Source organism: Ranitomeya imitator, chromosome 1 (assembly GCF_032444005.1).
Source record: "Ranitomeya imitator isolate aRanImi1 chromosome 1, aRanImi1.pri, whole genome shotgun sequence".
NCBI classification, from domain to species: Eukaryota; Metazoa; Chordata; class Amphibia; order Anura; family Dendrobatidae; genus Ranitomeya; species Ranitomeya imitator.
The window spans coordinates 484,865,188-484,890,391 of record NC_091282.1 but is presented as its reverse complement, the minus strand read 5'-3'; positions in this window follow the sequence as shown (position 1 = coordinate 484,890,391).

Genomic DNA, 25,204 nt, shown 5'->3' with positions numbered 1-25,204 from the left:
CCAGCCTTGCTCAAGAATCTGGAATGTAATCTCATTGCCTACTCATAGTACTCATCTGATATTGATGAACGATCCTTTGGATAAGTCGTCAATATTGTAATACTGGAAAAAGTGAAAAAGAATAGTTGTTAAAAACTACGCAGGCATATAGATCAGTCTAGGATTATATCACGGAGCACTATTTCTTTGTACCGTATATGTTTGCTTGAGATATCACTGGAGCCATAATATAGAGAGGTTATTTTTATTATTTGATGCATTATGTAGAGCGCGGAGCAGTCAGTGTAAATTTTTATACTAGTAATGATATTATCTTTCGAGTCAGCAAATACACTCTTATTGCCCGCTGCCACCAGGATTCCTACCAAACATACATATCCAGTATTTCTATTCTTAGCGGATTTGCTGCTGTTTTTAAGTTTAATCTCATTACCGAATTGCTGGGGGATCGCAGCACTGCAGGCAACTGTTATCAGTTTATTGTCATAAAAGTCCAAAGTGGGCACTCTTATACCATGCACACACATTGAGTATTAGGTGAGATTTTTACCTTAGTATATGTAAGCCAAAACCAGGAATGGGTGATAAATACAGAAGTGGTGCATATGTTTCCATTATACAGTTCCTCTGATTGTTCCACTACTGATTTTGGCTTACAAATAAGGAGGTAAAAAACTCACCAAATATTTATGTGCACATGGCCTAAGCTAAGCTTAAAGGGAACCTGTCACCTCCCCCTCCCCCTCCCCCCGCCAGGACTTATTAAAGGAAAATAGCCACCTTCAGCAGCACTTAGGCTACTTTCACACTTTCATCGTTTGGCCAATGTTGCAATGCGTCGTTTTGGAGAAAAAACGCATCCTGCAAAGTTGCCCGCAGGATGTGTTTTTTTCTCCATAGACTTGCATTAGCAACGCATTGCGACGTATGGCCATACTTTGCATGCGTCATCCACTGGATGCGTCGGGTTTTGGCGGACCCTCATCTCGGAAAAGCGTTCAAGGGAACGTTTTTCCATACGTCGCATCCAGTGTTTTCACACTGCGCATGCCCAGCAGGAAATATCACTCTCACAATCTTTGCTGCTCGGCAACGCAGATGGAAATGTGAAAGCAAACACTTCCATTGGTACTTCGCACCGACGCTTCGTGACGGCCCCGTACCGACAGAAGTGTGAAAGAAGCCTAAGACTGCATTCTGTGAAGGTGGCTCTTATGTTTATTATCCCTAGGAACGCTGAAATAATGACTTTTATAAATTTCCCGTCATACTTCTATTGAGTCAGGGAGGTATGTTTTCTCCCCCTTTATAAAAGTCAATATTTCTGAGTTCCCTGGGATAATAAACATAAGAGCCACCTTAACAGAATGCAGCCTTAGTGCTGCTGAAGTTGGCTATTTTACTTTAATAGGCCCTGGGGGGTGACAGGTTCCCTTTAAAGCACAACTCCAGCATTTTTTTTATGTTTCCTTAGGTTTGGTTCACATTGCACTATGGCTCTACGTTTAACGGACTACGTTACACCGCGGCATAACGCGGTGTACCGTAGTCCGTTAACGCCGCCATAGACTGCAATGTCAGATGCATCTCTAGCGCACACCCACACTGGGCGTGCGCTAGCGATGTGCCGTCATTTGAGTGATGGACCCGAGACGCGGGCTGCAGCATTTCCGGGTCCGTCATTGCTAGCGCAGATGGAGCTAGCAGAAGCTCAATCTGCGCTAGCGTTGTGCAAGCGCCGGCACTTGCGTTAGTGGAGTCCGTTTAACGGATATGTTGAACGGACTGCACTAACGTAGTGTGAACCTAGCCTTAGCCCTATGTCATGGGTAGTGCTCTTCACCTGTTTTCTGCCCCACCGTAGCATCATGTGTCTGTAGCTGTGACCGGCCAATTCAAACAGTGGTTGTGTGAAGCAGAGGTCACTATTTAAAATCTTCTCAATGCACATATATGGGAGCTCAGAACAAGGCTCTGCTGCGTCTTTCTGAGTCCCTTATACTTGTATTGAGAAAAGTGACTTCTGGAACAAATAATACAGCAGTTTACAAAAGCCATTACTTGGTTTCGGAGCTACTAGAACAGGGCTGAAAACAGATAAAGGTGACAACTCGTGAGTTTGTAACTACTTGAATTACGCTTACACACATGATCCCTAACAAAGGGATTGAAAATAAACTGTGGAGCGGTGCTTTAAACTTCTAGGTTTAAGATGTTTTCTGATGGTTTACTAAAATTGATACTAACATTTGTTTTTTGTTCAAGTGGTATACTGTTTTCACTCAGTATGTCATAGGGCATATCAGTTCCATCAGATTACGCACTGAACATGCTCTCTGTGTGCATGGTAAAAGTTCATTCATTATAACATCATAGAACTAAGGCTGAAGCAGCTTATGACTTAGCTTTGAGTCTCCAAGGTTTTAAAGAAGTTTGTTTTTCATGGAATTTAAAATAGTTGGAAGCAGTGGAAAAAAAATTAAAAAAAAAGAAAAAAATGCTACACATTGTCAGCACGTTGAATGGATAGTACAGTGAAACCAAAGAAAAATGGTGCTTTCCTGGGATGTAACAGATATAAAACTGATTTGGAAAATGCAATTCATTTTTCCGTAATCATTATCATTAGACATCGGTAGGTAGCCTAGTCTGCAATATGTGGATTCAAACTATAAGTGCAAGACCGATGAGATTGTAAAAGCCCAAAAAGGAAAAAAATAGAACAGCGCAACTTAATCCATTGATACTGTTCAAAATAATAGGTTCATTATAAATGTATTTTAAAGTGAATATTTCTAAAATATGATTAAAATATGATAAAGAAGAGGATAGAATAAATTAATACAACTAAGTTACAAATAACCAACGCGTCTCAGGGATCTAATTCTTCTATTTCAGGCCAGAAGAGGAATTACCATATATACTCGAGTATAAGCCGACCCGAGTATAAGCCGATGCCCCTAATTTTGCCACAAAAAACTGGGAAAACTTAATGACTTGAGTATAAGCCTAGGTTGGAAAATGCAGCAGCTACTGGTAAATTTCAAAAATAAAAATAGATACCAATAAAAGTAAAATTAATTGAGATATCAATTAATTAACTATAAAAATGTATAATAATAATAATATCAGTAGTTTAAGTGTTTTTGAATATCCATATTGAATCAGGAGCCCCATATAATGCTCCGTGCTCCATACAAAATACACCCCATATAATGTTCCATACAGTTTATGATGGGCTCCATAAGATGCTCCATATTAAAATATGCAACATATAATGCTGCACAAATGTTGATTATGGCTCCATAAGATGCTCCGTAGACACATTTTCCCCGTATAATGCTCTACAAATGTGGATTATGGCCCTATAAAATGCTCCATACAGATATTTGCTCCTTATAAGGCTGCACATGGCCCCATAAGAAGCTCCATAGAGATATTTGCCCCATATAATGCTGCACATGGCCCAATACAGATATTTACCCCATATAATGCTGCATATGGCCCCATACAGATATTTGCCCCATATAATGCTGCACATGGCCCCATAAGATGCTCCATACAGATATTTGCCCCATATAATGCTGCACATAAGCTGACTATGGCCCCATAAGATGCTCCAGAGATATTTGCCCCATATAATGCTGCACATGGCTCCATACAGATATTTGCCCCATATAATGCTGCACATGGCCCCATACAGATATTTGCCCCATATAATGCTGCACATGGCCCCATACAGATATTTGCCCCATATAATGCTGCACATGGCCCATAAGATGCTCCATACAGATAATTGCCCCATATAATGCTGCACATGGCCCCATAAGATGCCCCATACAGATATGTGCCCCATATAACGCTGCACATGGCCCCATAAGATGCTCCAAACAGACATTTGCCCCATATGCTGTTGCTGTGATTAAAAAAATAAAAATTTACATACTCACTTCTCAGGCCCCCGCCCCTTGCTATACTCACCTTTCCCATTCCATCGCCGACAACCGCTGTGTCATCCCCGTCCTCTGCACTGACTGTTTAGGCAGAGGGCGGCGTGCACACTAATCACGTCACAGCGCCCACTGACCTGAGCTTCACTGCAGAGGACAGGGAAGATGCAGCAGCACCGACGGTGGAACGGGGAGCAGGTGAATATCGCGCACTGCCCCGTTATACTCACCTGCTCCTGGCCCGGTCCCTGCACGTCTGTTCCCTGGCGCTGGCAGCTTCTTCCAGTAGTGAGCGGTCACATGGTGCCGCTCATTACAGTAATGAATATGCTGCTCCACCCTTATGGGAGTGGAGTCGGGTCCATATTCATTACTGTAATGAGCGGTACCATGTGACCGCTCACTACAGGAACAAGCTGTCAGCGCCTGGAAAACCAGGGACGTGCAGGGACCGCTCCAGGAGCAGGTGAGTATTATTACTCAGCTCCCCCTCCCCTGCCAACCACTGGGTATGAATCGAGTATAAGCCGAGAGGGTTACTTTCAGCCCAAGAAAGTGGGCTGAAAATCTTGGCTTATACTTGAGTATATACAGTAACTAGGATTGTTATTTTGTTGTGTTTTAAAAAAAAGAAAAAATAGCATTATTACAAAAAATTTAAAAATAGAGAATAAACAAAAATGAATATGAACATAAACATTTGCAATAAACCTATTTATTTTGCACTTTAATGATCAATGGGTTAATTTGTGCTGTTTTATTTATTTTCTTTTTGTGCTTTTCCAGAACGAGGCTTCATAAGTCAATCGCAGTCACGTCTCATGGGAGACATGACTGAGAGAAATCTATGGAGAGTTGTTCTCCATAGGTTGCAGGAGAGAATCGCTGGACGTCATGTGATCTCGATGGATTACGTCAGAGTTGCTGGGATTATTTTTTAATAATAAATGAGTAAGCCAGGTAATGTGTCGGAAAGTCTTTATTCAAATAGTTTTTTATCTTATGGATCTTTTTATTTTAAAATATGGGATTAGTGATTGGGGGGTTTGACACCTCTCTATTACTAACCCCTGATCTTGATGCCAGTTGACATTTCAAAGCTGACATCAACTCCAAAACCTTTTACCCCGATTGCCACCACACCAGGACAATCAGGAAGAGCCGATGCTAAGTGCCAGAATTGGCACATCTAATGGATGTGCCATTTCTGGGTTGGCTGAGGGCTGGTCTTATTAGGCTCGGAAGGGGACAATATCCATGGACCTTCCCAGCCTGTTAGTGTCAGTCCCCCGCTGTCTGCTTTATCTTTGCTGATTATTAAAAATAGGGGGGACCCATGTGATTTTTTGGGGTCCTTCCATTTTTAATAATCACTCAGCAAAGGCTAAGTAGACAGTTGGGAGTTGATATTAATAACCGATCACTCATTGGTAATTTTCCCTTTTTTGTTTTTAACTTTTCTTCTTCTAATAGTCTTTACATTTTTACTTTTCTTATTTTACATTTTGATGGATCAGACTTTTACGCACCCAACTATACCAAATGTGTATTTTTTTTATTATTATTGTTTTATTTTTAATGGGGTAATATGAACTTTTGTGTTTTTTTTCTAATATTTGTAAAAACATTTTTTTTTTGTAGCCAATTATCCCCATACTTGAAGCTGTGATTGCTTGTGCTTTGTATAGCAGTGCACAAGCACTGTAATATATTTTTACAAAATCATGATCTCCTATGATCGCCAACTACAAGTTGCCTTTCCCATGAGAATTGTCATTACAGGCAAGGAGGTCTTTAGCAGAACTCCAGCTGTCATGGCAACTAGGGATAAGCTAACGTCCTCAGTGATACTAGGATATCTTTTGAGTATCTGGCTACTTGGAGGTGCTCGGCACTCAGCGAATATTAGCCAGTGCTCGATTTTGAAATTCAAATCCCAACCCCGCATATTTGATGCCTGTTACACAGCCAAAAAAACATGCCAGAATCGCCTACGAGTCACTGTTAAGCCGTAGCCATCTTGGTAGTGGCATTACTGTGATTGGCTTGCCGCATTACCTCATCAGAATTTATAAAAAGACCAGCGCCGCCGCGCTCAGCTCACTAATGCCATTGCACAGCTCATGGACAGTTCTAAATTGGAGGGAGAGTGTGCATGTCCAGTCCAGGCCTGTGTGTGCACAGTTTAATGAATCAGGGTCCTCTTGTGTTGATACTGGTGCTGATGTTGAACCATTATACTAACAGTTCTAATCTTGTGCTTTGCTGCTTGTATCAGATGCATTCTGCATTTAGCATAGGGAGGGACAGTTGAAGGAGCAGGGAGAGTGGCTGAATACAGTCTCTAGGCAGGGCTTTGCAGTACGTTGCAAAATATATAGCTGCTGTAGCTGACCATATTCTTTTTTTTTTTGGATGAACAATATAACTATATTTTCATCCATAGAGTATTAAACGCTCTGTGGTAAAGTTCGGTGTTATATAACTCTCTAAAAAAGCTGTAAAAATTTTTCTGTATTCAATTACTGATGTATAGAGTTATTACATGCTCTGTGGTACATTTCTGTGCTATATAACTTTGCAAAAAAGCGGTGAAAAATTGTTCTAGATTCAATTACTCACCCATAGAGTATTACATGATTTGTGGTAAATTTTGATGTCATATAACACTCAGAAAAACCATTACAATTTTTTTCCAGATACAATTACTCACCCATAGAGTATTACATGCTTTGTGGTAGATTTTGATGTCATATAACACTCAGAAAAACCATTACAATTTTTTTCCAGATACAATTACTCACCCATAGAGTATTACATGCTTTGTGGTACATTTTGGTGTTATGTAACACTCCAAAAAGGCATTAAGAAATTTTATGGATTCAATTACTTATCTAGAGAGTATTATGTGTTTTGCAGTAAATTTTGCTGTTATTTAACACTCTAAAACAGCATTGAAAAATATTTCAGGATTCAATTAGTCATCCATAGAGTATTACGTGCTGTCTGTTCCATATTGTTGGTATATACCACTACAAAAAAGCATTGACTTTTTTCTGGATTCAATTAGTTATCCTTAGAGTATTACATGCTTAGTGGGTGACAAAGATGGCAGAATCCCACAGGACTCCAGAGGGAGAGACTGGAGGAATATTAGAGCCAGACCAAGCTGGTGCAAGAGCGGAGGTGACAGGAGCCTGTGGTCCAGAACCGTCAGCTTCCTCGGAACCACGAAGGCCTGATCCCAGGCCACAGCCATCACCACTGGGGTTCTTGGGAACTTCAGATGGGTGAGCCAGGATCCAGCAACTAGTGAGTGGACTGTGAGGCCTAGGCTGGTAAAAAGATAGAAGGAAGTGAGCCAGGACAATGGCTGGAGTCATGATAGCAGGCGCACTAGCCACAAGGTATCGACAATTGGCATCCCTGGGGTAGGTCATTACATATGACTGGCAGCAGAGATGGAAATGAATTGAAGAGTTTGGGACCTGTCATCACATTTCATTCAGCAAGCAGTAGAGGTGGAACACTTGCCTCGAAGGCTGCAAGAGCTGATGGATGGAACCAGGGTCACTTTCCTCAACATGTAGGGACAACATTGCTGACATGTGGTGGAAGTGATCTGAGAAGCAAAGGAGCAGGATGAACCCTTCTTGAGAAATGATTGGGCCTGGGATAAGCTCCTCAAGGTGGCTCAAGATGGGGTTTCTGCCCTCGAGAGATCGACTTGTCCTTAGTGTTCTCCACCTCCTATGCTGGAGAAGGTGATAGTGCAGGTGACACAGGGGGCTATCGCCTATTTCTACATGTCTGCGGCTCTGGCACTACCCCAAGGGACCTGGAAATCATCTCCATGAAGCAGTTGGAGGCAGCCCTCCCAGACTCCCTAGGAAGGAGAAGAAAAAGCAGACACCTGAAGAGAATTAATGTTTTACCCTCATTAGTTTTTCCTGACTTTTCACTTTGTGCAAAACCTTTATGAGTAGAGATGAGTGAACTCTCAAAGTTTGCACGAATGTTGTACATTCAGATTCATGATCGTATTTCAGAGCATTTTCCATAAAATTAGGTAAAGGTTCAAATTTCCATTAAGGCTGTGAGCTGTCCAGTGGATCTAATCACTGTTGGGACATGCTGTCAGATGTCAGCGTGACCATGCAGCTGTGACTGTGACCGGTGGTACTGAAAATCATTACCACAGGTCAGAGAGCCGTGTTTCCCATACTATCGAATGACAGCGTGAGCCCGCAGATGTGATCAGATGGAAAAAGTTTACCTCCGTTCACTGTCGTCAGCCATCGCCTGTGCTCTCAAGAATAATTTTAAATAAAAAATCATGTGTTTCCTATGTATTTTTTATAAAGAGCCAGACATAAGTGACAGCTGCGGGCTGCAACCCTCAGATGGCAGCTTTAGCAAGGTTGGTTATCAAAAATAGAGGGGTCCCCATGCCACTTTTTTAAATTATTTAAATAAATAATTTAAAAAATAGCATGGGGTCCCCCATATTTTTGACAACTAGCCAAGCTAAAGAAGATAGCTGGGGTCTGGAATTCTCAGGCTGTTAAGATACCATGGATGTTGCCCCCCAGCCTAAAAATAGCAGCCACCCAGGAAAGGCATATCTATTAAATGCGCCAATTCTGACTCTTTGTAAGACTCTTCGCACTTGCCCTGTGGCGGTGGCAAGTGGGTTTCATATTTGTGGGGTTGATGTCACCTTAGTATTGTCCAATGAGAAATTTCTCCTGGTGAACTTCGGCAAACTCACCACTGCCCCATGATACTTTCTCTCACTGTGCTAGTGGTGATCTCAACAAGGTCCCCGCAGTTTATGGGCCTAGCTTGGAATGCAGCCTCAGTGACTGGCGGTAACCTTGATGACTTCACTGCTAGTCACTGAGACTGAGCTCTCGGCAGCTCATTCATCAGTGGTTCTCAGCCTTTATAGTCACATCTTGGCACCTTCCAGGTTGAAAAGTGTTTATCCCCTAGACATGGATTATGGCATGGGACAAAATGATGGACAGGTGAGCGATATGGCTGTCTTTTTTTCTATTTATTACAAGAGACTCTGGCTTCAATGGAATGGCCGTTAGGTTAGTATAACTGTTTGTTATTTTTAAATAAAAATGGAAAAGGTTGTTTTGCTTTTATTTCAAATATAGGACTTTATACTTGCTGCATGTTTATTTACAATACAACTATAGGATTAGTAATGAATAGGTGCCTTTCTATTACTAAGCCATGGTCTTGATGTCACCAGACAGCATAAAGTTGACATCAACCCTACAAATATGAACCCCACTTGCCACCACCACAGGGCAAGTGGGAAGAGCCAGGCAAAGCACCAAAATTGGTGCATGTAAAAGATGCACCTTTTCTGGGCAGCTATAGGATGCTAATTTAAGACTGAAGGGACCAACATGCATGGCCCCGTTATACTGATTAAAATGATATCTTGGTTGATGAAAACTGTCTTGTGGGTGTTGTTTAACCCCTTCCCGACCCATGACGCCACGTAGGCGTCATGAAAGTCGGTGCCATTCCGACCCATGACGCCTATGCGGCGTCATGGAAAGATCGCGTCCCTGCAGATCGGGTGAAAGGGTTAACTCCCATTTCACCCGATCTGCAGGGACAGGGGGAGTGGTAGTTTAGCCCAGGGGGGGTGGCTTCACCCCCTCGTGGCTACGATCGCTCTGATTGGCTGTTGAAAGTGAAACTGCCAATCAGAGCGATTTGTAATATTTCACCTATTATAACGGGTGAAATATTACAATCCAGCCATGGCCGATGCTGAAATATCATCGGCCATGGCTGGAAATACTAGTGTGCCCCCACCTCACCCCACCGATCACCCCCCCCAGCCCTCCGATCTGGCCGGTACACTGCTCCGGCTCCCCTCCGTCCAGTGCTCCGCTCCCCCCCGTGCTCTTGTCCGCTCCCCCCGTGCTCCAATCACCCCCCCGTGCTCCAATCACCCCCCCTCCACTCCGATCCACCCCCCCGTGCTCCGTTCCACCCCCCCGTGGTCCATTCCAGCCCCCCCCGTGCTCCGTTCCACGCCCCCGTGCTCCGTTCCACGCCCCCCGTGCTCCGTTTCACCCCTCCCGCACTCCGATTCCCCCCCCCGTGCTCCGATCCCCCCCGTGGTCCCCCCCCACCCCATCATACTTACCGATCCAGCCGGGGTCCCGTCCGTCTTCTCCCTGGGCGCCGCCATCTTCCAAAATGGCGGGCGCATGCGCAGTGCGCCCGCCGAATCTGCCGGCCGGCAGATTCGTTCCAAAGTGCATTTTGATCACTGAGATAGATTATATCTCAGTGATCAAAATAAAAAAAATAATAAATGACCCCCCCCCCTTTGTCACCCCCATAGGTAGGGACAATAAAAAAATAAAGAAAATTTTTTTTTCCCACTAATGTTAGAATAGGGTTAGGGTTAGGGGTAGGGTTAGGGGTAGGGTTAGGGGTAGGGTTAGGGTTAGGGGTAGGGTTAGGGGTAGGGTTAGGGGTAGGGTTAGGGTTAGGGTTTCGGTATGTGCACACGTATTCTGGTCCTCTGCGGATTTTTCCGCTGCGGATTTGATAAATCCGCAGTGCTAAACCGCTGCGGATTTATGGCGGATTTACCGCGGTTTTTCTGCGCATTTCACTGCGCTTTTACAACTTCGATTTTCTATTTGAGCAGTTGTAAAACCGCTGCGGAATCCACACAAAGAAGTGACATGCTGCGGAATGTAAACCGCTGCGTTTCCGTGCAGTTTTTCCGCAGCATGTGTACAGCAATTTTTGTTTCCCGTAGGTTTACATTGAACTGTAAACTCATGGGAAACTGCTGCGGATCCGCAGCGTTTTCCGCAGCGTGTGCACATACCTTTAGAATTAGGCTATGTGCACACGGTGCGGATTGGCCGCTGCGGATTCGCAGCAGTGTTCAATCAGGTTTACAGTACCATGTAAACATATGAAAAACCAAATCCGCTGTGCCCATGGTGCGGAAAATACCGCGCGGAAACGCTGCGTTGTATTTTCCGCAGCATGTCAATTCTTTGTGCGGATTCCGCAGCGAATTACACCTGTTCCTCAATAGGAATCCGCAGGTGAAATCCGCACAAAAAACACTGGAAATCCGCGGAAAATCCGCAGGTAAAACGCAGTGCCTTTTACCCGCGGATTTTTCAAAAATGGTGCGAAAATATCTCACACGAATCCGCAACGTGGGCACATAGCCTTAGGGTTAGGGTTGGAATTAGGGTTGTGGTTATGGTTAGGGGTGTGTTGCGGTTAGGGTTGTGTTTAGGGTTATGGCTACAGTTGGGATTAGGGTTAGGGGTGTGTTGGGGTTAGTGTTGGAGGTAGAATTGAGGGGTTACCACTGTTTAGGCACATCAGGGGTCTCCAAACGCAACATGGCGCCACCATTGAGTCCAGCCAATCTCGTATTCAAAAAGTCAAATGGTGCTCCCTCACTTCCGAGCCCTGACGTGTGCCCAAACAGTGGTTTACCCCCACATATGGGGTACCAGCATACTCAGGACAAACTGCGCAACAATTACTGGGGTCCAATTTCTCCTGTTACCCTTGTGAATCAAAAAAAATGCTTGCTAAAACAAATAATTTTTGAGGAAAGAAAAATGATTTTTTATTTTCACGGCTCTGCGTTGTAAACGTCTGTGAAGCACTTGGGGGTTCAAAGTGCTCACCACATATCTAGATAAGTTCCTTGGGGGGTCTAATTTCTAAAATGGGGTCACTTGTGGGGGTTTCTACTGTTTAGGCACACCAGGGGCTCTGCAAACGCAACGTGACACCCGCAGACCATTCCATCAAAGTCTGCATTTCAAAAGTCACTACTTCAATTCCAAGCCCCGGCATGTGCCCAAACAGTAGTTTACCCCCACATATGGGGTATCACCGTACTCAGGAGAAACTGTACAACAAATATTGGGGTCAAATTTCTCCTGTTACCCTTGGGAAAATTAAAAAATTCTGGGCTAAATAATTATTTTTGAGGAAAGAAAACGTATTTATTATTTTCACGGCTATGCATTATAAACTTCTATGAAGCGCTTGGGGGTTCAAAGTGCTCACCACACATCTAGATAAGTTCCTTTCGGGGTCTAGTTTCCAAAATGCGGTCACTTGTGGGGGGTTTCTACTGTTAAGCCACATCAGGGGCTCTGCAAACGCAACGTGACGCCCACAGAGCATTCCATCAAAGTCTGCATTTCAAAACGTCACTACTTCACTTCCGAGCCTCGGCATGTGCCCAAACAGTGGTTTACCCCCACATATGGGGTATCAGCGTACTCAGGAGAAACTGGACAACAACTTTTGGGGTCCAATTTCTTCTGTAACCCTTGGGAAAATAAAAAATTCTGGGCTAAATAATTATTTTTGAGGAAAGAAAACGTATTTATTATTTTCACGGCTCTGCATTATAAACTTCTATGAAGCACTTGGGGGTTCAAAGTGCTCACCACACATCTAGATAAGTTCCTTTGGGGGTCTAGTTTCCAAAATGGGGTCACTTGTGGGGGGTTTCTACTGTTAAGCCACATCAGGGGCTCTGCAAACGCAACGTGACGCCCACAGAGCATTCCATCAAAGTCTGCATTTCAAAACGTCACTACTTCACTTCCGAGCCCCGGCATGTGCCATAATTTTTGAGGAAAGAAAAATGATTTTTTATTTTCACGGCTCTGCGTTGTAAACGTCTGTGAAGCACTTGGGGGTTCAAAGTGCTCACCACATATCTAGATAAGTTCCTTGGGGGGTCTAATTTCTAAAATGGGGTCACTTGTGGGGGTTTCTACTGTTTAGGCACACCAGGGGCTCTGCAAACGCAACGTGACACCCGCAGACCATTCCATCAAAGTCTGCATTTCAAAAGTCACTACTTCCCTTCTGAGCCCCGACATGTGCCCAAACAGTGATTTACCCCCACATATGGGGTATCATCGTACTCAGGAGAAACTGGACAACAACTTTTGGGGTCAAATTTCTCCTGTTACCCTTGGGAAAATAAAAAATTGCAGGCTAAAAGATCATTTTTGAGAAAATAATTTTTTTTTTTTTTCATGGGTTTCCACTGTTTAGGCACAACGGGGGTCTCCAAACGCAACATGGCACCACCATTGATTCCAGCCAATCTTGCTTTCAAAAAGTCAAATGATGCTCCCTCCCTTCTGAGCCCTGACGTGCGCCCAAACAGTGGTTTACCCCCACATATGGGGTACCAGCATACTCAGGACAAACTGTGCAACAATTATTGGGGTCCAATTTCTCCTGTTACCCTTGTGAAAATAAAAAATTGCTTGCTAAAACATCATTTTTGAGGAAAGAAAAATGTTTTTTTTATGTTTTTTTATTTTCACGGCTCTGCGTTGTAAACTTCTGTGAAACACTTGGGGGTTCAAAGTGTTCACCACATATCTAGATAAGTTCCCCGGGGGGTCTAGTTTCCAAAAAAGAGTCACTTGTGGGGGGTTTCTACTGTTTAGGCACATCGGGGGCTGTGTAAACGCAACGTGATGCCCGCAGACCATTCCATCAAAGTCCGCTTTTCAAAAGTCACTACTTCCCTTCCGAGCCCCGACGTGTGCCCAAACAATGGTTTACCCCCACATATGGGGTATCAGTGTACTCAGGACAAACTGGGCAACAATTATTGGGGTCCAATTTCTCCTGCTACCCTTGTGAAAATAAAAAATTTCATGCTAAAACATCATTTTTGAGGAAAGAAAAATTATTTTTTATTTTCACGGCTCTGCGTTGTAAACTTCTGTGAAGCACTTGGGGGTTCAAAGTCCTCACCACACATCTAGATTAGTTCCTTTGGGGGTCTAGTTTCCAAAATGGTGTCATTTCTGGGGGATCTCCAATGTTTAGGCACACAGGGGCTCTCCAAACGTGACATGGTGTCCGCTAATGATTGAAGCTAATTTTCCATTTAAAAAGCCAAATGGCGTGCCATCCCTTCCGAGCCCTGCCGTGCGCCCAAACAGTGGTTTACCCCCACATATGGGGTATCTGCGTACTCAGGACAAACAGGACAACAATATTTGGGGTCCAATTTCTCCTATTATCCTTGGCAAAATAGGAAATTCTAGGCTAAAAAATCATTTTTGAGGAAAGAAAAATTATTTTTTATTTTCATGGCTCTGCGTTATAAACTTCTGTGAAGCACCTGGGGGTTTAAAGTGCTCAATATGCATCTAGATAAGTTCCTTGGGGGGTCTAGTTTCCAAAATGGGGTCACTTGTGGGGGAGCTCCAATGTTTAGGCACACAGGGGCTCTCCAAACGCGACATGGTGTCCGCTAACAATTGGAGCTAATTTTCCATTCAAAAAGTCAAATGGCGCGCCTTCCCTTCCGAGCCCTGCCGAGTGCCCAAACAGTGGTTTACCCCCACATATGAGGTATCGACGTACTCGGGAGAAATTGCCCAACAAATTTTATGATCCATTTTACCCTACTGCCCATGTGAAAATGAAAAAATTGAGGCGAAAAGAATTTTTTTGTGAAAAAAAGTACTTTTTCATTTTTACAGATCAATTTGTGAAGCACCTGAGGGTTTAAAGTGCTCACTAGGCATCTAAATAAGTTCCTTGGGGGGTCTAGTTTCCAAAATGGGGTCATTTGTGGGGGAGTGCCAATGTTTAGGCACACAGGAGCTCTCCAAACGCGACATGGTGTCCGCTAACGATGGAAATAATTTTTCATTCAAAAAGTCAAATGGCGCTCCTTCCCTTCCGAGCCTTACCATGTGCCCAAACAGTGGTTTACCCCCACATGTGAGGTATTGGTGTACTCAGGAGAAATTGCCCAACACATTTTAGGATCCATTTTATCCTGTTGCCCATGTGAAAATGAAAAAATTGAGGCTAAAAGAATTTTTTTGTGAAAAAAAAGTACTTTTTCATTTTTACGGATTAATTTGTGAAGCACCTGGGGGTTCAAAGTGCTCACTATGCATCTAGATAAGTTCCTTGGGGCGTCTAGTTTCCAAAATGGGGTCACTTGTGGGGGAGCTCCAATTTTTAGGCACACGGGGGCTCTCCAAACGTGACATGGTGTCCGCTAAAGAGTGGAGCCAATTTTTGATTCAAAAAGTCAAATGGCGCTCCTTCCCTTCCAAGCCCTGCCGTGCGCCCAAACAGTGGTTTACCCCCACATATGAGGTATCAGCGTACTCAGGACAAATTGGACAACAACTTTTGTGGTTCAGTTTCTCCTTTTACCATTGGGAAAATAAAAAAATTGTTGCTAAAAGATAATTTTTGTGACTAAAAAGTTAAATGTTCATTTTTTCCTTCCATGTTGCTTCTGCTGCTGTGAAGCACCTGAAGGGTTAATAAACTTCTTGAATGTGGTTTTGAGTACCTTGAGGGGTGCAGTTTTTAGAATGGTGTCACTTTTGGGTATTTTCAGCCATATAGACCCCTCAAACTGACTTCAAATGTGAGGTGGTCCCTAAAAAAAATGGTTTTGTAAATTTCGTTGTAAAAATGACAAATCGCTGGTCAAATTTTAACCCTTATAACTTCCTAACAAAAAAAAATTTTGTTTCCAAAATTGTGCTGATGTAAAGTAAACATGTGGGAATGTTATTTATTAACTATTTTGTGTCACATATCTCTCTGGTTTAACAGAATAAAAATTCAAAATGTGAAAATTGCGAAATTTTCAAAATTTTCGCCAAATTTCCGTTTTTATCACAAATAAACGCAGAATTTATTGACCTAAATTTACCACTAACATGAAGCCCAATATGTCATGAAAAAACAATCTCAGAACCGCTAGGATCCGTTGAAGCGTTCCTGAGTTATTACCTCATAAAGGGACACTGGTCAGAATTGCAAAAAACGGCAAGGTCTTTAAGGTCAAAATAGGCTGGGTCATGAAGGGGTTAATCTTTATTTTAAGTTAATGAGATTATCGTGCTTCGCTGTCAGCCTGTGGGGCGGGTCTTTTTGTAATGCTCTGCTTAGATTTTTTTTTTCAAACAGTAAGATATGCAGTATGTAAAATAGGGGGCAGTTCGCTGAGGGATCAGTGACACATTATAACCCATAAGCATGAATGTCTAAGCAAAGTGCCAAAAAATACACCAACATAGATTCGCCCTGAAGCATGAGAATCTCATTAACTAAAAACTACAAATAAAGATTAAACAACAACCACAAGACGGACCCATACACTTTCATTAGATGTGGTAAAACCGCATTATCTTCCTAATCACATGCGTATTAAGTGCGGGAACGCAGCTTACTACGCATGTGTACTAATTTAAATAACGGGAAATCTTGTGACAAAGCCAGAAGTGTCACGCTCACGCCCTGACTGGTGGGCGTGAGCTCGGGGGGTATGTGGCCCCACTGTGCCACAAACCAGACTACCCTGGAAGGGGCGTGACTATGACAGCTGCCTGGGTTTTCACTGGAGCCTCTGATGGTGATGTCAGGCTTGTGCAGCAGGCAACTGCCAGGTGCTACTCTAGGGTGGTGTCTGGCTGTGGCTGCTGATCCCACTTGGGAGACAGGAACACCAGGATTGGTGCGGGCATCAGGCAGGACTGGCAGAAGAGCACGGCAGAAACTCAGACGAGTAGGCTGGCACGGCTGAGACACAGGGCTGGCAGAGACACGGCAGATAACACAGGGCTGGCGGAGACACGGCAGAGAACACAGGGCTGAAAGAGACACGGCCGAGAACACAGGGCTGGAAGAGACACGGCAGAGAACACAGAGCTGGCAGAGAACACATTGCTGGCAGGAACACAGGACTGGCAGAAAAAAAATAGTGTTGGGTCCCCCTATTTTTATTAACCAGCCAAGCAAAATGCAGAGAGCTGCGGCCTGGTATTCTCAGGCTTGCGAGGCCCATGGATTTTGGCCCTCACCAGCCTAAAAATAGCAGCCCGCAGTTGCCCCACAATTGTCACATCGCTCTTCCCTCTTGCCTTGCAATGGTGACAAGTGGGGTAATTCTTGTGGGGTTGATGTCACCTTTGTATTGTCTGGTGACATCAAGCCCACGGATTACTAATGGAGAAGACTTTATAAGACACCTATCCATTATTAATCCTAGAAGTTATATGGTAAATAAAGACACAGCCACAATAAAGTCCTTTAATTGAAATAATAACACAGTCTCCTTTAATAATCTTAATTAAACCATACTACTGCATCGCCTATTCCACCGACAACCTCATTCTCCTGTAAGAGAATTAAAATAAAAAAGCAACAATATCCTTACCTGTCCGCGGAGAAGATATACTGTATATACTGTCCAATGATGAGTCCAGCTCTCCTACATCTGTATGCCTTTGGTTGAATGGTGGCATAATGTCACCGTTCAGCATGACATCCAGACACAGTGGAGAGTGAACATGATTACCGGAGATAACTTGGTCCCTGGCGGTCACTTTCACTGCAGTTCTCGCAATAAGCTGATCATGAGAACTTGGCTAGGGACCAGAGATAATCCTGTCCCTGGAGATCACATGCATGACAGTTCTCGTGATCAGCTCGGCTCATCATGAGAACTGCAGTGCAGTGTACGTGTACTTCCAGCTGAAACCAAGTGCAACATTATTTAAATTAGTACAAATGCGTAGTAAGCTGCGTTTCCGCACTTAATATGCATGTGACTAAGAAGATAATGCTGTTTTACTGCATCTAATGAAAGTGTAAGGGAAATTTACACAGCGGAAACAGAGCGTCTCTGCTACATAAATAAACATGCTGCAGACTGGAAAGACGCACCACATGTTGGTCTCCACAGGGAAGCAGAGGCGTCTCTGCATGCATAGTGGAGATGGGATTTCTTAAAATCCCATCCACAATGCTATAACATCTGCAGCTGCGGGTTGGATGATGTGGCTGTACACAACGTCCAACCCGCAGCATTTACTTACTGTGGGAACATACCCTAATAAAAGTTATTTATAAGATCTAAAAAAAGGGGGGTTACATATCTTTTTGTAGGTTACTAGATTGTTATATATATACCACAATATTGTATATATGTACTTGCATTTAATTCTAAATTGTTACATAGTTGAAAAGGTAAATCACAAGCATAGAAGAAAGATGCAGAGGTAATAAGAACTTACATTTCCAGAATATGTACTTGCTAGCTGTGTGTTTCCAAGACTAACTTTGATGCTCCTAATTAGGGATGAGCAGACCCATGCAAGTTCAGGTTCTTGTACCCAACCCAAATCTTTTTGGTTGTGACAGAACTGTTTACCCAACTTGAACCAGAACCCGAACCCCATTGAAAACAATTGAGGACTCAAACTTTTGGGCTGGAAAACATTCTTTCTCTCCCTCTCACTCTCTCTCTTTCTCTCACTCTCTCCCCGGCCTTCTGAACATTGCAAAGGACTTTTGGGAGAAGCCTGTATTCAGCGTTTAGCACCAGATGCTCACTGTTCGGTATGAGCCCTGAACTTCTAAGTTTGGATTTGCTCATCTCTACTCTTAATGCAACTGGTCCAAACAAGAAAGGAACTGCAGTTATTAGTTTATGATACACATTTAGAGTAAGAGTCAGAAACTGCTAGTTCTTCAGCAGATATGAATCCCAACAAATATATCTAGAACTAACCTCTAACCTCAAAGGTGAAGGCCAGGACCACAGAAAACAGATTTATTAGACATAAAAAAGTGAAATACCTGGAGAGTCTGCTTATTCAGCATTTCACTGCTCCCACTGATGCGGGATAAATAGAATGGTTTACTTTAAAAGTTACATCTGAAAACCATTTAATTTTTGATCTTCATTTCTAAAAAAAAAGGTTGGAAGGAAATGTCGCTTTGTAGTTTGTCAAAGTCTGTATCATTTATACTACATACTTGGTCAGTGTGATAACCTTGTGTGATTATTACCACATGTATCATACTGCTGATGGAGATGTTTCAGTGCACCTACACAATCATCATTTTCATACATTCTTTATCAAGTTAAAATGTGCATTTTTGTCTTCATATATTTATTTTGTTATATTTTTATAATTATTAATTTTTAACCCATTGATCCCAGGGTGCTGCACAAGTACAGAGGGTTTATATACAAAATACATATTTAAAATACAGTAAACAGTGACAGACTGGTAAGAGTCATGCCATGTGACTGCAATCTGTCAAATCTTACCATAAACCCTTTGTCATTATTCCCCTACTCTCCATGGTGGTGGGCAGTCAGGTGACAAAATATGTGATTTGCATACTTGTGGACACATGCCAATTAGACTCTCTTCCACTGTAACACATTGAGAAACAGGAGAAGTCAGCACGAGACCGCAAGTATGCAAATTGCATACATAGAGTCATTGAGGGGTCTGGAACGCTCATCTAATTTAGGTACAATGGCACAACTAACAAGATCTTTCACCTTCCTGGCTTTCTTCAGACTTTCATCCTCTAGCTCTTCCTGACTGCTTTCAGCCAAGGCCAAGCAAATCACAGATGAAGACACCATTGAAACCTGCTGTAAAAGTACACATGCATCAGGCTTCCAGGATTCACACAAAGCCCTGAAACACTTCCCAAAGTTCCGTCATCTTGTTGCCCTCAGAGTACCACAGCCAAATGCTTCTGAGCAACTCACTGCATCCTCTTTTATTTGAGAACTGGGCGCGGTGCCATGGTTCTAAACCTCTAGCTCTTCCAGACTGCTTTCAGCCAAGGCCAAGCAAATCACAGATGAAGACACCATTGAAACTTGCTGTACAAGTACACCTGCATCAGGCTTCCAAGATTCACACAAAGCCCTGAAACACTTCCCAAAGTTCCTAAGTCATCTTGTTGCCCTCAGAGTACCACAGCCGAATGCTTCTGAGCAACTCACTGCATCCTCTTTTATTTGAGAACTGGGTGCGGTGCCATGATTCTAAACCTGCTTTCGATCTTATCATCCAAGATGGAGCTGCGTTTTGGTCCCCTTTGATACTATGCCTCATGGCCGGCCCACCTCTGCCTCATCCTTAGAGCAGTGATCACTGAGTTTTTCATGTTGTACCAAACCACAACAGTTGTTAGTGGTGGTAATTCTGGAACTATTTGATAGTGCTCATGAGGATCCCAAGCCATGCTTAGGACTTCAATTTCCCACCAGTACTCATTGCATACCGATCTCCTTTTGGATTGCACTACTCATTTCTAAACCCTCTGTCAAGAGTCACACTGCTTTTCATAGGCTGGCTGACGAGAAACGGATTTATTTATGCCCAGATTTGCGCAACTGACTTACTTCCTCAATATCCCTGTGGACGAAACTTCCTTTCTATTCATGCCACATTCACATTCATTCAGGCACTTACCTCCCATAATGAGCCAGACTTATCTATCAGCACTGCGCTTTATTTTGCTGTCTATCACGTCGCTCTTCATGTTGTTCACTTTCTTTCACACACAAAGTACTCCGGCTTATCTGCTGTCTTCAGATCTTTTTGACATTTCTTAAATAAAGTTGCTGGCTTACTACCTGTGCTTACTGCCCAAATAGTAATGAGCGAGCATGCTCTCCATGCTAGAGTCCCCGATCCACATGTTTTACTCCTGTTAGACAGCCAATAAACATGCAGGGATTGCCTGACACACGTGGTGATCCCATAGCCATATGTTGGGCACTGGCATTACTGTGATTGGCCGGTCGCATACCGTTATCATGTCTTCTATAAGACCCAGTTATGCAATCATCGGCGCACTCTCCTCTGGAAGCAGTTCATGGAGATTTGAGCCATGATGGAGAGCTTTGATTAGAGCAGCCATATAGGCAGTGTTTAATTGATATTGCAGTACTTTTATACCACTGCTGCACCATTAAAACAAAAGTATTTTTCAGGGCTACATACTGTCCTTTCTCTACTAAAACCACTGTTACCTGCATTCAGTCTAGGGATAGCTGGTGGAGGAATGATAGTTTTGGATTAGCGGCAAATAGGCAGGGTTTATTGCTTTACAGTCCATATAGGCAGGGTATACTGCTGCAGCAACCTAAGAGCAGAAGTCCATTTCAGGGCTACATATTTTCTTGTCCCATTAATAGTTTTACAGGCATATATTACAGACCTAATTTAAAATGTGTAAGGCATGCAATAAGAGATGGGGAAGTGGACATGCTGCTAATGGCACACAAACAGGCTGAGGCTGTAGGCCAGACATCTCAACACTATCAGCTCACAGCAGTGGAAAGTAAAGCCAATTCAAATATTTCTTTTTTTCTGGTGTATTTCCATGCACCCATTCCCACTCAAAAAGGGCATACAGTTCATGGTTTCTTCTTTTTCTCGTCCTCCTCCACCATATCAACAGGATCATCATTCGGTTCTTGCTCTAAATTTTTACAGGGTCATCTTGCGGCACTAGCTCATAATTTTTAGAGGGCAAACAGGCAGCTTTCACTCATAATTTTTACAAGGTCATCAGGCAGCCCCCGCTCATAGTTTTTTGTCAGGTCATCATGCAGCCCCAACTCTTAATTTTTCCAGGGTATGTATGATGCCCTCCTTCATAATTTTTCCAAGATGTGTATGAAGTCTACCTTGGTAATTCTCTTACACATATATATATATATATATATATATATATATATATATATATATATATATATATATATATATATATATATATATGCAGCGCCCCAGAGATCTGGTCGTTGCAGTATTGCACTCTGCCACTAAGGGGAGTGATGGTACGTCTGATGGCACTGAAGGAATTCTACTGACCAGGTATCACCAGCACACATTACACTTCACACTCCGGCCACTAGGGGGAGCAAAAGGCTTTATTTATTGGGCCCCTCCTCACACTGGTAAAACTAGGGGTTGGATAGAAAGTTAGTCAGAAGCTGACTGGGTTGGATTCAGGCAACATCCCGTGGCAGGGGGTGTTGCAGGGAGAAGACACAGGGGGGTCCCTGTCAGGCATGGGAACCTGGCAGGCACCTAGCGACCAGAACAGAACGTTACAGAACCGCGCCTGCACACCCCACGGCGGTATCCTAAGAAAGAGACACGAAGTGAAGGATATTGTGAGACAGTGAGAAACGAGATCAAGCACAAAGGAGAGCCAGTAGGAGTCGTGCCGTGAGACCGAGGCAACATCCTACTGAGGCGCGTAGCCGGTGGCCTTAACACCGAGGGAGTAACCAACTCTACGCCTTACTCCAAACTCCACAGGACAGTTAATTATAGGTTGGCTTTCTAACCTAAACACCTACGAAGACATAGGGGGCAACAGTGGGAGAGGGGCGTCTCTAGGGTCCCGGAAGACCTCCAGGCCTTCCCGTCATACGGGTGCGTCCTAGCCATAACATACCTGGGGACGTTGAACTAGAAACCTCTGGAACGAAAGAGAGAGAGAGCTGTAAAGAACGAATGAAACGAGAACAGCAGTTGTGAGGACTATTCCGAATGCTCAGCAGGGTAGCACTACAACACACAGGCGCTATTGGTAGGCAACGATTTCCACCTGCAAAGGGAATTCTGGAAGTGCCCATCAAACCGGCCGGTCTCAGATAGCCCTGTTAAGCGTGCTCTGGATTGCGGATCCTGAAGTCTTCAGTAAAGAGGTAAAGAGTGCAGATCCTGAAGTCTTCAGTAAAGAGGTAAAGAGACTGCAACCTTGTGTCCTCGTTATTGACTGCACCTCACACCATCACCATCCACCTTACTGGGAAGCCCTGGGGACATACTTCACCTGTGGGAAAGAATACCATCCAGCTGCCATTCCATCACCCCAGTGGACCCCACAGCAGCGTTGGTCACCCTGACCGAACACCACAGGTGGCGTCACGAATCCCTGACAGACTGTACCACCTTTATTGGACGCCCCTTAGCAGGGTCACGGATCGGGTATAGCCACCATGACAGCATCAGAACCGAACCAGGAGGCCCGGTATCGAGAGCTTGTGGCCCTGTGTCTGGGGGTGCTCCAACTTGGCGTCACGAACAGGATTGTACTTAAGCCTGAGAAGCAGGTCATGTGTGCCTTGGAACTGTGATTGAATTGTGCATGAACTGTGATTTATTGCAAACACTGTGTATTGCTATCTGCCGCAAGATTCCCGCCAAAACTGCCGCCATTGCCGAGCCACGAGGAGCGCAGGAAGAAGAAGAAGGGCGTGGAAGTGGGCGTGAGCAAGCTGAAGAGCGCGAAAGATAATGGCCACCCAGTCTAAATATTTCTGCACTTTGAGGATGTGTCCGTCAGCAGCTGAGATCCGCCTCCTGATCCTCAATGGAGGGCGGAGAATCAAGAAACGAAACTGCCCACGAAGGAGAGAGCGGAAAAGAGACCAGGAAGTGACCCACGTGGAGGACGCCATGGCCGGCCGCTCAGACCCAGACTGCGGGGTTGAAGCAGAGGGCTCCCCCAGCTACCCGGACGAGCACAGCAGCCAGAGCCTCACATCTGGGACCGGTTTCCTGCAGGGTGAGATGGAGGACCTTGTGGAGCAGCTTCTCCAGTGGCGGCTGGAGACCAAGGCCTTGTACCAGGAGGCACCAGCGGAGGAACTCCCAACCCCGGATCCTTCACCATCCTTTTAGTCGGCTGCAGCAAAGGAAGTCGCATCAGTCGATGAGTCCGCTGACCCCGTCCCGCCGGCGGAGGATCTGCTGATAGGCCCCATTGCGGAGCCCCCTTCCCCCGGGCCCCATGCTCGCAAGCCTCTTCCACATTGGGACCGGGCCACCGGCATGGAGCATTTCTACAAGGCCCCGATCTCGCCGACCGTCATGCCAGGCGAGGTCTATGCCGAGCGCACCATATGCCGCTGGGTGAACCCGGGGTCGAATATCATGGGGTTCCCTGGGGTGAAGACACGAGAAGGGGAGATGGTGGAGGCCCTTAGCTGGGAACAGTACCAGTCCCAGCTGGATCGGCAGTGGGAGGAGCAGGAGAGACAGCACCAGGCCCAGCGAGAAGACCACTACCGGCGGGACCTCGAGGTGAAGGATCGGGCCCGCAAGGACCGCACCACCCACCAGGCCCCGCGCAGGCAGGGCACCGTTGTGGACTTCAAGCTCTGTGGGGGATGGGGCTTCATTAAGGAGCCGGATCTGTATTCCGAGCTTTTCGCAAACCGGAGGGATGTGGAGTCCCATCTCAAGGAAGGCCACTCGGACCGGGATCTATACAAGGGGGACGAAGTCACCTACACCCGGCACTTTGGGGAGAGGGGGTGGTTCACCCTGAATGTGCGCAAGCGGCCAGTCCCCATGACATCACCAGTCAAAGCGGCAGAGAAGCCATCCCCCATAGCGACGGTGCCCCCTTGTGACCGGACCACGACCGTCACCAAGACCGCGGTGGTGACCCCCACATGCACCATCGTGAAAACCACCACTTGCACCGTGGACACTACTACTACGGTGGTGGCGGAGAGCTCAGCCTCAGGAGTGGTTGGCACCTCGGTTGCTGCGAGGTCCAGGACAATTGCCACACAGACCCCTGATTGGAGCCCGGGATGTCCTGTGACCACAGCGAGTGCCCAAGAGTACCCGGCGGGGTGGCCCCGCCCACTGCTAACGGTGGAGTTGTCACGACCACTAACGCCAAGGAAATAAACCTCGGAAGCCCGCAATTGTACATAGTTAACTGTTTCCTGTTTGCTGCTTTAAACCCGTCCAGGGTTAACTCCTAGGGATCCCTTTGTTTACCTGGGATCCCTCTTCTTTTTGTTTGTTCATTATCGTTTCCAAAGACTGCCGGATCATGAACAGTGAATGAATCCAAAACTGTTTTGTATATAGTTTGCACCTTCTTAGAGGTGCTCCCTACTGGTTTTACACAAAAAGAAGACTTTGCAAAGATAATGCTTCTGGGGTTAGAGAGAGAGAGTCCTCCTGAGAACTGAAGAACGATAGTTGGTTGCTGAAAGAGAGACAATGACAGTAGGCCCGGCCCAGGAGCTAGGCGGTCCTGCATTGGTGAAGCTAGAAAGGAAAGACAAGTTGAGTTATTTTATAGTATTTTATAGTAGGCCTTTAGTGGGTTCAGCTTATACGCCCTTAAAGGAAAAGTTAACTTATTGTTCAGAATTTGCACTAAGTAGAATACCCGGTTGGGTGAACAGAGTTATTTATAGTCGTAATGTTATTTAAAAATATTTAATCCTGTTTTTGTTTGTAAAGTTCAAGTGTCCTCACCTCCCATAAAGGGAAGCATTGTTCTATTTCGTTGTTTTAAGCATTTCAAAATTTTGTATGTCTTTTGCTGAATTGCATTGTTGT